We start from the raw sequence: 15,047 nt of genomic DNA on the forward strand, positions 1-15,047 counted from the left end.
CAAATCTAGCAACCACTTGCATATTTTACCAGCATTTGGCTGTTAGTTTTTCTGTTAATGTAGCTTGAAATCTAGCACTAGAAGCTGTGTTTTTAAGGGGAAATGTTGGCTTATGCAGGACGCCATTAGAATCTTTCAGGCCTTTCCATGTGGTGGCACTATTGATACACTTTTTTGAGCTAAATAGCACAAACTATACTGTACTACACAACAATCCCTCCTCTCAGTCCAGCCTAACTGCATATTAACACCTGCAATCTGTACATTACCCCTGCTACTACATTTCTGGTCGAACTGAACCGTGAATGTGTTTTACCTTTGACCGTTGAAGAGAAACAAAAGACACAGTCATAAATAATGAGTCCACAACACAAGACTACAACACACTAGTCCCCCAGCTATCATGCAGTGCTCTCCTTGGGCCTTGCAAACAAACACAACATTTCACCCTTTTAACTGTGCGGCTTCTTTTCTGCCTCCTTTTTTTTTTTTTTTTACTAAATCAGCCCTCCTGTGACCAATTCATTCCCTCCATGTTTACTATCATCAAGGCGGTTTTTCCACAGTCAAGCTCTGTGTCGTCTGCATCATCTTTGCACACTAAAGAGCGCGATACTTTTCATTTTAAAAGGCAAAAACAAACAATTATGAAGCAGCTATTACAGGATGAATGAGCAGTTGTTTGAATCAGATATATTGGGATTCTCAATTTCTCGATGATTTTCAGAAAACAGCAAAAAAAAAATATTTGTGAAAAACATGCTCTGCAGATGTCTGCCACATATTCAATTACAGATACTGTATGCCAGCTGCAGCCTGTTTAATTTTTGGTTTGTTATGTAAATATGTGCTTCTTTGTGAGGGAGCCTTTTCGAAATTTTCTATGCATAAGAACAACTCTTTCACTTCTGTTTTTTCTTCCTCAGTTAATCCAGTGATCACTGCAGTGGTGTTGCAGTTAGAGGCTGTTTTCAAAGCTTTGTGTGGTCCAACAGACTTGAGTCCACCACTGATTTGTTTAATCATTTATAAACACTGAATCTAAATTTAATTAACTAATGAATAAAGCTACTTTCTGGACAAATCATATTTTCTCAATGCAATTACATAACGTCGTTTAAAAAAAATAATAATTAGACAGTTTTAGTTAATGTTTACTGAGGGTCAAAGCTTCAATATTTCCACCACCATTATTGACTCTAGGTGTTAAGCACTGATGCACAGGTAAAGTCATGTGAAGCACTCTCCTCAAGTAACCCTCAGATTGCCACTGTACATCTAAAAAAAAAAAAAAGAGCAGAGTTTGTTGTCATGTTCAGCCGAGGTATTTTTCACCATTTCTAAACATCCATCTCTGCACTCACATACATATCTTTCCAGGCAAGAGGTTGCTGAAGTGTATCTCCCGACAGGTCACCAGTCTATTACAGGGCTAACACAGACAGACAACACACACTTACACACTTACACATCTAGACTATTTAGACTTGCTCAACTGAAGCCCTATGTATTTTGCCTGTAGGAGGTGACAAAAAAACAAAACATGCAAACACAGGGAGGACAAACTGCAGAAGAAATTGGTTTAAAATTCAGGACATTCTGTTGGGAGGTGACAGAACTGAGCATTTCTCAAAAAAATAAAATAAAATATGTTGTTCAGTGTCCTGAGATGTCCTGCTACCCTAAATCTCCACTTGTGAGACTAAAGGCACACTGCATAATATATACACACACCACAGCTGAAAACACTCAGCACACTGCAGGGTTTCTTCAACTTTCTGTCCTAGATTAGGCTAAAATCTGTGTTTAGATTAAGGATATCCCTCTTACCGTGAGGCTCTGGCTATTCTTTGAATATAAAAGATTCAATAGTTATAGGTTACTATGTTATCTGAGGTCATTAAATGTTGCATGGCAGGAAAGCATGAGCAACAGTGATATACTGTAAACTAACATGGGACTTTATGCCCCTGTGTGATAATACTGTGTAGACAAACACAACATTCAATAGTTTAATTCGCTTAATAAGGAAAAGGAGAATAAGGAGAATAAGGAAATTAAATATACTTTGTTTTATATTGTGCTTTATGTCACGATCCGAGAGAAAAAAAATATTATTTAAAGGTACTGTTTGTAACTTCTTACACTTACACTCTTATAAATCATTGCGGGTCGGTGTCCCATGCGCGCTCGCGTGTGGCTACGCTGTTCCAACACAAACTACACAAAAGCACAAAAAACGCAAAGTTATATCTAGTGAAGCACGTCTTGCAAAACAGTGTCAACTAATCCTGCTCCAGCCCCCCGACCGCGGCCAGAAGACACAGAGGAGACCGTAGCTTTGGTCTCCAGGGCCGGAGTCTCTGCTCCTCTGCCTGCTTGACTTCACTCACACACCGCGCTCGTTCTCACTCGCTCCACCTCTCACATGCATGCGCGCACACTACACACAGCAGAAGAGTTAGTTTAGCTCTCCGACCAAAACTCCAGTGTCTCCCCTGCTCCTTCTTTCCACGGTCGGGAGGCTGAAGCAGGAAACACAGTATCAGCAGTGATTCATGGAGAGACCTTCGTCTGGTCAGCTAACATTACTGCCAAGCAGCTGAAATATAGAGTGATCTTGTGGTTTTAGCTGACGTGTGTCGCCTCACTGTTTTGAGCGATGCTCGTTCATATTTATGTAGAGCGAGCACAAGAATGAGCAACAGGACGCTGACTTTCGTTGACTTAACGGCCACAGGTGTCGCTGTTAACAAGCAATTTCTGATTCTTACATAAAGTTCCTTTAATAGCCTAGAATTTTTAAAATGCAGACTATTTGTTAGAAGACATGATAAAAAAATCAGATTATTTAGACAGAACATGGACACTGAGAAAAATATTTTAGTGTTTTAACTTTTATATGTAAGGTCTCTATTCTGTAGATGTGTTAATCATATTTAACTATTATTTATTTTTCTTTACATGCATTGCCTACTGTAGTATGTGGCATACAACACTGAGCGACAACAGCGAGTAAGGTTATCGACTCCGGCCCAAGCAGGAACAGTTAACAGAGTTTGGTTTGTCTTTTCTGGGCAACTGTAGAAACACTGCGGTGCAACATGGCGGACTCCGTGGAGAGAGGACCCGTTCTCTATGTAGATATAAATGGCTCATTCTAAGGTAACGGAAACACAATGACTCTTATTATCAGGTGATTATACACTAAAGAAAACATATCAATATTATATTCCGTTTATGCCAATAGATCCCCCGAAATGCTACACACTGCTCCTTTAAATCTTCTAAATTCATACATGTTATTCCTATGGTCTAATGGTGCCCTCAAATGAAAGTCGTGAGCTTGTGTTTACAACAAGGTTCAAGTCGTGAGAACACCACTGCTACGCAACGGCAGTATTAACATTACTGTCAGTGTCTAGAAGCCACAGAGACTAACAATTTAGCAAGCTAGCAAGTGGGTAACATAATGTAAATGCAAAAAGACGCTGTTGGGAATATCAACATTTTCCCCAGACTTATTATAAAATTATGAAGAAAAACAATATACGAATACAATTTAAATATTTTAACTTATTATGCACCAACAAATAAATTTCCATGAGTGCCGCCAATTCTGACACAACAAATAAAACACGTCACAACTCATGAAATCGGAGCTTTCAGAAACTTTCCACTTACAATGTCGTGAATACGACATGAGGGGGACGTTCATATGGACGCATATCTCGTAAACACGATAAACACGGTAAACACAACCCCTTTTGAAGGCACCATAAGACAGTCCATGAACAACTCTCTCCCAAATCCAATAACTAGAGTGCTAAAACTCAAACTTGTGATGTCATAGGGTATTAAGTGTGGAACTGCTCCTTAGACAATGAATTGGGAAAAATATTACAGATGACAGTGAGGGGAATGATCTGAGTATATGGGAACATTTTCTGTTTCACAACTGACAACACTACAATAGAATAAAGCTCATTTGGGTATAAACAAACATGCTGTGGGTCCACAAAATCAGTCTCCCATTCATTGTCTATGGAGCTGCTCCAGACTTTAAACCCTATGACATCACAAGTTTGAGACTTCCTTCTCTGGTTTCTGGCTTTAAGAGAGAGAGTAGCTCATGTTTACAAATATTAATTGAACTTTCCTAGGCCATGGAAATAACACATTGGAATTCTTAATTTAGGAGCGTTCTCCTTTAACAAGAGCCTCCTGTCTGTTTCAGGCAGCTGACAGTAAACGCACCCTTTCCATTATGGCGGCGGGTCTTTTTGAACTGCGTGATGCTGTGTGTCTCTACCTGCAGCTGCTGCTCACCTGCTAATTAAGGTACCAAACACTCTACTGTACTCACCGCTGTTGTTCAGGTAAAACCAAGCTAACCTGCACAAGTGTCCGTTAATGTGGCTTCAGGACGACTTTGTGGAGAGGTAGTCATGTTTGTGCTGCTGTCACTATTCAGTTACACTCCTCTGTGTTTGTGATGTTTGTGATATCAACCATTGGTTCCTCGTTCGTCATATACACTGACGGTTTAACCGGATAATTCAACACCAAGAGGAGATTTCATATTCTGTTATGGAGTTTACAACATCAATAACTCTTCAAAAAGAGCTTCCCTTTGTTTCTGCGTCACTCCACTAAGTTTTACTTCTTCCTATGCTAATGTTGTTGAATGTCCTGCTGTTTGTGTGCTTCATCTGCTAATTTCTGTTTACACAGCATTGGTTTTAATTGTGGAATTAATTATGGTTGAGCTTATTTTTCTTTTGGTTGTTGTTTGGCATGCATGTGCATTACAGTCCTCTCATATTGTAATGAAATATGGATATTTAGCTTATGTTATGGGTAGTAGAATTGGTTTTGCACATTTTCTTTTCCCCCTTAAACTGGTTGTTGCTGTTTGGGTCCTGTATAGAGAGTACTAGCCTATTGTACATTGGCTTTAGAGATGTAAACATAACTGTTATAGTAACCTACACTATAGACAAACAAGACATTTATTTTAGTTTAATTCACTTGTCAAGAATAGGAAAATTAAATTCCCCTTGTTTTATAATGTCTTTTATGTCAAGAAAGATCTGAGAAAAAAATATAATTTAATGGCTTTTTTAAAATGCCAACTATATTTGTTAGAAGACATGAAAAGCACAATCACATTATTTAGACAGAACACTGAGACACTGAGAAAAATATTTCAGTGTTGTTGCTTTTATAAGTTAGATCTTTATTCTGTGTATGTGTCAATCATGTTTAACTATTTTCTTTTCTTTGTAAGAAATGCATACCGTAGTAGGCCTTTGTGGCATGCAGCAGTGATTTCTCTTTCTTTTGACTGTAAATGTACACTGGTCTTTGTTGAAATAGAGATATTATTGTGTCAATACTTAGCAGCCTATACATTTCTGTAGCCTGAGTAGTTCATGAAACGCTTCAAATCAATCAATCTGAAGTCCAGGTCCAGTGAAAATCAGGGAAAAGTAAAAGTGAGCAAAAGGTTCCCCAAGAATGGAGCAATCTGCTGCCCTGCTGTTTGTGTGCTTGCTAACCTGCTTCATCCGCCAGTTGCTTGTAGGTTAATTTATGTTCATTTGCTAACGTTACCTGTCAGTATGTGCAACATTTGCACTGGTTATAATTGTGGAATTAATGGTGGTTGAGCTTATTTCTCTTTTGGTTGTTGTTTGGCATGCATGTGCATTACAGTCCTCTCATAATGTAATTAAATATGGATATTTAGCCTGTTGTAATGGGTAGTAGAATTGATTTTGCACATCCCTAAGCTGGTTGTTGCTGTCCCTAAACTGGGTCCTTTATAGAGAATAATAGCCTATTGTACATTGGCTTTATAGGGATGTAAACATAACTGTTGTCTTGGCCACAGGCCATTATCATTATTAATATTTGCTTCATTGAAAACTGAACATGCTTTTGTCATTAAACATAAATTACTGTAGGTAGTCACAATCATAACATCTCCACACAATCCATATTCAGTTAGCAGTAAGCTATAGAAATGTTTAAACTCAGTGAAATGGGTTCATGTGACATATTTCCATACTATTCTTCATATCATAATTACATCTAAACTGCTGAGCTCCTGCTGTACGTTTTACACCGCCGCTTCCTTCATTGTCAACCTTATATCCGTACTGATGGTCATCTGCAGCTTATTGCTGTATTTGATATGAGGAGATTGTCCGAGCCTGAGGTCTTGTGATTTTATTGTATATATATATATATATATTCATAATTATCTGCTGCATAGCTGATGTGTCTAAGCCTGCTGCTGCTGCTGCTGCATATCTGCTGTATTGCTGGGTTTAGATTTATCCATCAGCACACTAAAAAAGTAGGCCTATTATTCCTCGTGGTCTCAGGTGCCCAGCAGGGGAATAGCGACGCGGTGGTTGACGCCGTTGGCCAATTTGCTAACTCTGCTGTAAGCAAAAAAACTTGCTGCTGCCACCGCTGCTCTCTTGTAGCATTTCATAACCCCCACCTTCACCCCAGCATTCACCTGTAGGCTCTGAGTCCAAGTTTTCCCCATGGGGGCAGTTTATCATCGTCACTCCCCAGTCGCTGCTGTGCTGAGGTCTGTGTTTGCTTGCGGGGGAACTACGAGCTCAGAGTCTGACACCACATATCAACTCTGGACATACTCTTTATTCGCGTAATAAATCTGTTCTGCATGAGTTGGCAGCTTGGAAATAGTTATACACTTTGAAAAAATTAATAAATACGACCCTTTTACACTTCTTTAGCAACTATGAAGGACAAATTACTGACAAAACCCTGATTCATGCTGGCCATTCTGATGATATCCTTTTCATATATTTGTTCTTATGTATTCACAGAAACTCATGGTATAACCCTGACCCACATTTTTATTTCCCTTTTTTGAAAATCGGTCTTCTCATACTATAATATTTCTCCCATCACTTGTGTCTCGACACAGTCATGGGGGTCAAACTGAAGAGCTGAATTGATTTTATTTTTATTTTTTTGCCACACAGACACTGGATTGTTGCTTTGTGAGGATGGATAGCTTAAAAATAATGACAAACAAATAGCCACTGTGGACTCTTGTGGTGTTATGGTCACCAATCCTCATTATGCCACCATAGTCTGCTCGCTGAGCACATGTACGTACATGATTGGACTTGCCCTTCCATTTCACTTGCCACGCTGCAAATTGCTGCCACGTTGGCGGGTTCACTTCATTTGGGCACGGCATGCTATTAAGAGGTTATTTGTATAATTTACCACTTCTAATTCCAAGGCTCAGCCATATTGGCAGGAACATTCAAGACTAAATTGAGTGTGAAGATTGAGAGGAATTAATGTCTGCTGGACTGTGAGCTGAATGCGTGCCTTCAGTGGGCCCGCGGCCACCACAAGGACAAGAGTCTGAGCAGGATTTGTACGTTAAAGGTTGACTTAGCAAAGTCAATAATTGAGCTACTCTGTGGGACTTTGTCCGCCCCAAAGCAATCAGCCATTCTTTTTTGTTGGATGAGAGGAGAGAGGCGAGCAATCTAATAGGAGTATAAGGCTTGTAAGTGGAACGAAAACAAAAACTGAAAAGGAATTTACTTTTAAAGGAACAGAAGTTTCAACAATGTTTCAGACTTCTAATAAACGGTGCTTTCAAGTCAGATAGCTTATTACTGCTTGTTGACTTCTGCTTGAATGGGCATACCATTTTTGTATTTCCACTTCCAGAAATGCTAAGGTAATGCACAGTTATCTTTAACAGGATATAAATATTTGTTTTGCAAAATGTTCTTATTTGATTTTAAAATAAAGTCAACAGAGCTGTGTCTCACTAATTAATCCGGTCTCACAGGAAGGAGTATAAATAGCATGACATTACACAGATGCAAAACAAAACATTGGTCTTGAACACTAGTTTCTTGGTTGAAAGTTGCGATTTTGTTGGACCCGTCCACCTCTTAAGCATTTTTTTTTTCACTTTTTACTCTACGTCACTTGCTCTGATTGTAGCATATTTATGCGGAGCGTAAGACTACATGTACAGACTAGATGGCGTACAAATAACATGCCAAATGCAGGAAAGGCATTCTTATCGCATGGTAAATGCCTTGCGCATTATCGTGGTGGCATTCATACACCTTTTCAAACTACACAAACTACAGAAAAAAATTTTTGGTTACCGTAATTAAGCTTTTATTCTTTTATGTAACATTTTCATTATTAAGCCGACGTATAGCTGCATAGTGTCTTCCACTAACGTCAGGAAAAAAAAGAGATTCAACTTTAGGGAAAACGGGCAGAAATGCTAGTTCAAACAGACATATTTAAGTTGTGAATGGACAGTTTGGATCATCATCTAGTAAATAAATAGAACACGAGAGGAGATGCGTCACGATCTGTCTGATTCAGCTCAGCGGGTGACATTGATTGAAAAAAGAAAACCTTCAGAGTTTTTACTAGTGGGAAGAGTAGAGACAACAGTCTCAGTCAGTTACTTACAGGCAGGTGGAAAGTCATTGCTGTACTACACCAGTTGTAGTTTGATAAGAGTTTTCATTGAGTTGAAGTAAGTTTAATATTAAATATTGCACAGCTGGGCTTCTATCAGTTGCTCTGTGTTGTTTGCATTAATGACAAAGTGATCAGACACACAGTTAATGTTGTGGAGTTTACTTAGTGAAGGCTGCACCAGTGTCTGAATACAAAGGAATCTCCTGCTGTTTGTATGACGTGAACTCTAACTATATCTATAATTATGACCCAAAGTTTCAATATATGCTTCCAAATTTCACTGTGAGTATATAGAGCAACAATGGTTGGGGAGGAAATTAAATCAATGAAATGCCATTATCTTCCTGTATACAGCCTATGTCATGCAGTGTACTTGAAAACAATTTTTTGTCTATTGAATTTCTGATATTAGTCAGCCTGGTGAAGACAGTTTATCCAGCCACAGTTCATTTTCAAGTAGACTACATCACTAAAGTCACTATGATGCTGATTGATTGCAACCTACTCCAAGTTACATTGAACTAGGGCTGCACAATGAATCAAATATTAATCGCGATCACAGTTTTGGCTTCCCACAATTAAATGAACAAGATCGCCTATGATAGTGACATTTAAATGCACGTTCTGCTCATAGAAAACTGCTGCATATCAAATCAAGCGCTTCCTAAACTAACAGATAGCCACCAGCTGGGGATCGAGATGTTTTGACTTCACTTTTGGGGATAGATATTATCTATACAACCAATGTGTTTATGAACAAATTGAGAGTATAGAATTGTTTAAAATCTCTTAATGTTGCTAATTTTGCTCTTGAAGTGCACCAGAATGAATCATTTAATTTTAAAATGTAGCTAACAAAAGAGTAGGGTGAATATTCCTGTATTTTTTCATATTGCAATACAAATCGCAGAAAAAACTATTGCAATGTCCATTTTGTTCCAACATCGTTCAGCCCTGATCTGTACATTTGCAGGAATGTAGCACAGCATGGAAGTGAAAGCAGTGCTCTGTTTATTTTAATGCGAATATACAATAAAAATATGTTGTCGCTAAAATCAAAAATGAATCGCGATTATCATTTCGGCCATAATCGAGCTGCCCTACATTGAACTGATCCAAAAAACCTGCATCATCACCAACAACGGCATCCTCGTCCCCAGAGGATTACTTGAACTTTCTTTTATATACAGCTCTAACTGCAACATCTCAGACTTGATACTGAAAACAAACACATTTTGTTCAATGAATCAGACACGTGGCAGAAAACACTGTACAGCCGGCAACTGTTGAATTTACAGAAAATAAGAAGAAGTGCAGCTTAGTTCCGAGACCAGAAGAGTCACTTAGCTTTCTATAATGATACAGTATATTTCTAAACTAGTCAGAGAGATAATAAATCTTTATCGTGTTTCCAGACTGTTTCCACATTTTGGCAATAAAAGAGATCTCAAAGCAAACAGCGGGTAACTATACTACTATACTAAATTAGTTAACTATAGTTACCAGTAATGAATGAAAGTGACTGGTGCATATTGAGTGTGCTGAGACTTGTTCATTGGATTCCTGAGAGAAATTGAAGCAATAGATTGCAAACGTTCCCATTACCTCAGCACAGAGCCAACATTGTAAATAGAAAATCTTTACAGCTTCAATGTCATGACACCGCGCTGTATCAATGAAAAAGTCTACCCACAGTGATAATGATTTTGAAAATGTGAGAGACCCCAAAACATAACGACATGTTATGATGAATTTGACAGTTTTGTTCCTATAGTGTGTGGTGAGCAACGATCCGGCACTAAACAGCACAACACACACTAACGGAGTCCATTCATGAACTACAAGAGTCCAGACTAAAAAAAAACCTGAAATCTTGCAAAATATCTTGCGATCAAAATGTGACTTTAGTGTAAACAAATATGATGGAAGACAGTGATGTTAGTTTTCGCACTACTTTGTAGTGAACATTCACGAAGAAAAAAATATGGTCGAAATCATTGAGACATTTTAAATGAACACTCGTGTTGTTGCCACAAATCAACAAGTTGGTCCTACATTTCTGCGGTCCGTCTTACTACTACTTTATGTTTCACGTTTTGCATTAGCTCGTGCATTAGCTGCGGCTACAATGACGGTGGTGGTTGTCCTTCCATTTCAGTCAGCTTTGTTCTCAATTGGCTATCCTTCTTTCCCACGTGACTGTGTCTTCGGCCGTCCTCGTAGGGATGTCACGGTACCAGAAATCTAGTAGTCGATACCGATACCAGTGATTGTACATGATCCTCGATACCAATTTGATACCACATTTAAAAAAACAATAAAACAGAGGCATGTAGCCTTTAAGTAATAAATAAAAAGAAACGTCTATTAACATTGCAAAACAGAACAGTGGCATGTAGTCTGTCTTTGAGGTGCTTTGCTAAATTTGAAGTATTTCCTACCTTGGAAAGAAAAGTACGACGGCGCCGTTACTGCACCGCATACTGTTTTTTGCAAATCTAGTATTACTCCTTATTAATCCGCCTCGAACGCAAAGTACCTCCATACCCGACTCTTGCTATTTCTTTTCTCAACGAGTTGAGGCGGAGGTAGCGCTGCAGCGGCTGCCATCTTTCACGTCTCGTGTTGTTGTTTTTTTCCCGTGCTGTCATGGCGTTCTTCTTCTTCCTTCATTTCACGGCAGATGAGAACACTTGTTAGCCTATACTACCGCCATTAGATCTGGAAGAATCGCATCTCCAGTACTTCCGCTCCGGTACCAAATGACCATTACAGGCATTGTTCGGTACCTTTGGTACCGATGAAAACGAGTACCGTCACATTTTTTTAATTTTGGTACCGAGTTGGTACCGAAGTATCGGTTCTCGTAACATCCCTACGTCCTCGGGGTTCCCCCACACACAACAGGATATCCCATCGTAAATATTAAACAATGATTAATATTTACGATTTAAAATCGGTAAGGTCAGAATGGACTTCCGAGTCGATCGGGGGATGTAAAAAGCACTCTTAACATACCTCACACAACAGGAATATCTGGAAAGATAATCTTTAGAACCATCAAAAATCAGGGCTTTGCTGACGATTGTCAGGACGGGGGAATCAGGCCCAAAATCGTCTTGATTCTTGTGTGTTATCCTCTGTTGTTGGTGTTCTTGGATTGATTCTATTTGTTTTTATACTGCGTTGAGAGAGCAACATAAACGTTAACGACTGTTTTCCCATTTTGTAATATGTTGTGAAATCAGAGCTGCATTTGTTTATTAACCTCGTTATAGACGGAATTGCATTGCTAGGCAAAAACTTGGGTCCACGTTTACTTCCTGTCAGCCTAGTTTAGTACTGCAACAGGGAATAAACAGGGGCACATTTGGAATGTTTACATTTTACAACTGTGTAATGGCCTATAGTCTATTATTGTTGTTTTACTTCCCACTCGTTGCTCCCTGGCTCTATTCCCTTATCCGCACTAATTCACGTTTGTTTTGCAACTTTAACAACCTTCGTCGTCGCCCTCAGAGATCAGATCAGTAGTTCTATCTTAACTACATGCAGCACAGGTTGAAAATGGAGCTTTTAAAAGGCAGAAATATCAGCTTCTGGCAAAGTAACCGTTGCGTCATTGATGCTGATCAACCCTGTCATTCCCTCCCAGATAGATGATGGTCATTATGTGCTATGAGATGGTAAAAAATATTAATTATTACAATTTTGCAGTTTGAATTCAGCCTATATTTATCCTGTATATCCCTATATCTACTAGATCTGTTTCAGCTGTCTGAAGTTTTTGATGAAATTTGATGTAATGTTTAAAAAGACCCCCCAGTTATGCTACTACGCAACGTTGGACGCTCCCCTTCCATGGGTTTTATTTTGATCTCTTCATCATCAAAGTAGCTTTTTGTTCAAATCAAACGGTGTTGCAACAAATTGAAATCTCATTCTGGTGGAGGGGTTTGTGTGCCTCGGTGACCCTAAAAGCATTGTTGTTGTTGTGAGCACAAGCACCTGATTGGGTCACTCTCCATTGGCTGGACAAATTATAATTCACAAAGTGCCCTTTGATTAGTTTTAAACATTTGGAAAAACATATCGGAAATATTGAATATCGGGATTCTCAAAAACACTGTATCGATTCTTAATTAATAGTTTAAGTCAATATTTAATTTAATTTGCAAAGAGATGTGCCCTCTCAGTGTATGTGCTATGATGCTGGATGTTACAGGGACTGTTATAAATGCAAAAGGTAGATCCCACTGTTCTGATCACGTGAGAAAGTAAACATTTTTTCACTCAGATTTTATGCATATGGTGGTGTGTTCTTTATACTATGACAGTTAAATTAGATTTAAAAAAAAAAAATCACAATATATCGCCTTGCTTACAGTAACGCAATATATCACAATATATTGTATTGTAACCCCTGTATCGTGATATGTATCGTATCTTCAGATTCTTGCCAATACAAAGCCCTAATATCGAGCGACCGCTATTGAAAGTTATATGATATAATAATGAGTATAAAAAGCGAGAAAAAGTCCACTACTGGGCAGGTGGGAGGGTGGATGGGACTCTCCCCCAGGAGGCCGCTGTTCGTGTCCTGTGTGAAACTTAAAGTCAACGTTCACTTGCGTAGGCATTTGAAGCCAAACCATGATGTGGTTTTACTAAACCTAACCCAGTAGTTTTGTTGCCTAAACGTAACTAAGGTTTAAAGATGATTTAAAGGAGACATATGTGAAATAGGTGCCATTTTAAGTGCTACCCACTTCTTTCTCCAGCAGTGTCATAGTTAATGTTAACCGTGTGTTTAAAACTGCGACCGTAATCCACAACAAAATCCGTTTTCCCTCTAAATGTAATTGAGAATTTAGTTCAGTTGTATAGGAACGTAATTTTGTAGGAGACGGGGTTGGTTTTCTGATGTGATGCTCCCATCAGCAGGACGTCCATATTGGTCAGTGCCCTCCAAAACCAGTACAAATGATCATAACAAAATTATTCATATAACCCTTTTGTGATCTGCCAAATGCTATGGGTACGGTTAGTATTTGGGGAAAGTTTGAGGGAGATTGCGGTCATGGTTAAGAAACAACAATTTTGACTGTAGATGGGAAATGATAAACAAACAGCAGCCTCTTGTGTTCAACTCTTTCATTTTTTTGAGCTCTCCATCCAGCCCAACCACTACCCACAACTCCATGCATCGTCAGATTAACGTAGACTGGAAGTCATGGATTTTTCCAAACTCTGCTTTGAATCTGGACCATAACAGGACGTAGGAAGTGGACAACGGGAGCCCCCGACGTAAACAAAATGTTTTGGCTTCATTTATGCGTGGTTTATAATTGTTTATAATAGAACGGCAACTGTTTGAGTTATGGACAAAACAAGACATTTGAGGACGTCATCTTGGGATTTGGGAAACACTGATTGACATCTTTCACCATTTTCTGACATTTTATAGACCAAACAACTAATCGATTAATTGAGAAAATAATCGACAGATTTATCGACAATGAAAATAATCATTATTTGCAGCCTTATTTTATAATTTTTTTTCAACCCACTCCCTCCAAAATGTATCATTATTGTCTTTTTTCCCACTCATGATCCACATAAATACTGGACATTCCTCATTGCTGGACTGTTTTACTAGAAAACCAAGTTCCCCAAAACAAGCTTTGCATTTTTGCTCTTGATAAATGTCTGCTGTTGGGTCAGGGTATAGGGGATATACTAAGAACTAGGCTCTCCTCCATGTTGTTTTGGCAGAACCACTGCATTGTTCTGGGGGTGGAGACTGCATCACCAAAAAAAGGTACGCCAAAATAGCGGAGCAAGTTGTACTGCCAAGAAATAGCGCAACGTTGTATTATTGCCTCCCAACAGAGTACACTGCTTCTTGTCAGGTAAACTTATGCATAGGTTGTTTTAGGCATTGGAACAAAGAACACATGCTGCTGTTCTTGTTGGAACAGTCTCCTTTCAGAGTTTTTTTTTTATATACTAAAAAGGAAACTTAGATCTACCATTATGTGCATTATGATTCAGTCAGATATACAAAATCCCTTCTCCATGATTGTAGTGATTATGTAAAGATATGCTGCAGAGGAGATGGTTGTCCACCTGCCAAACTGATATGAATCACACAACGTGCCCATCTTGGCAAGAAACTGCACAACAGCTGTTTTCTTTTCTTCCTCCTGTTTGGTATAAAAAGCACAATAAATATAATCTCCATAATTTAAATGTATCTCTCTCTCTATGCTTGGAAAAGCAAAGAAATGGTGACAGTCAGATAAGCAGTGTTTTTGAGCAGTATAGGTGCTCACAAGACCTTTAATATACCATCCTCCTTAGGTAAAGCTCCAGCATTTCTTTTTGTTTCCATGGGATGCAAACAGTATGCACCTTTTTCTTCATGTCTTTTGTCTTTTTGTTTTTTTAAACACTTTCCCTGTGGAGCAATTACATTTCTATTCTTATCTGAACTACATACTCTGTTGATTCCAAACTACTTTTGT

The 15,047-nt window shown here is 38.7% G+C and overlaps 1 long non-coding RNA gene across 1 annotated transcript in view; it reads left to right on the forward strand.

Annotated features, from left to right (window-relative positions):
- Positions 1–4,246: 4,246 nt before the first annotated feature.
- LOC141762141 (uncharacterized) overlaps positions 4,247–15,047 on the forward strand; it is a 175,007-nt gene continuing 164,206 nt past the window's right edge. Inside the window, exon 1 of the long non-coding RNA XR_012592734.1 lies at positions 4,247–4,341. This is a non-coding gene — a long non-coding RNA (uncharacterized LOC141762141). The remainder of the gene's footprint in view (positions 4,342–15,047) is intronic.

This window comes from Sebastes fasciatus, chromosome 2 (genome assembly GCF_043250625.1).
Source record: "Sebastes fasciatus isolate fSebFas1 chromosome 2, fSebFas1.pri, whole genome shotgun sequence".
NCBI lineage: Eukaryota > Metazoa > Chordata > Actinopteri > Perciformes > Sebastidae > Sebastes > Sebastes fasciatus.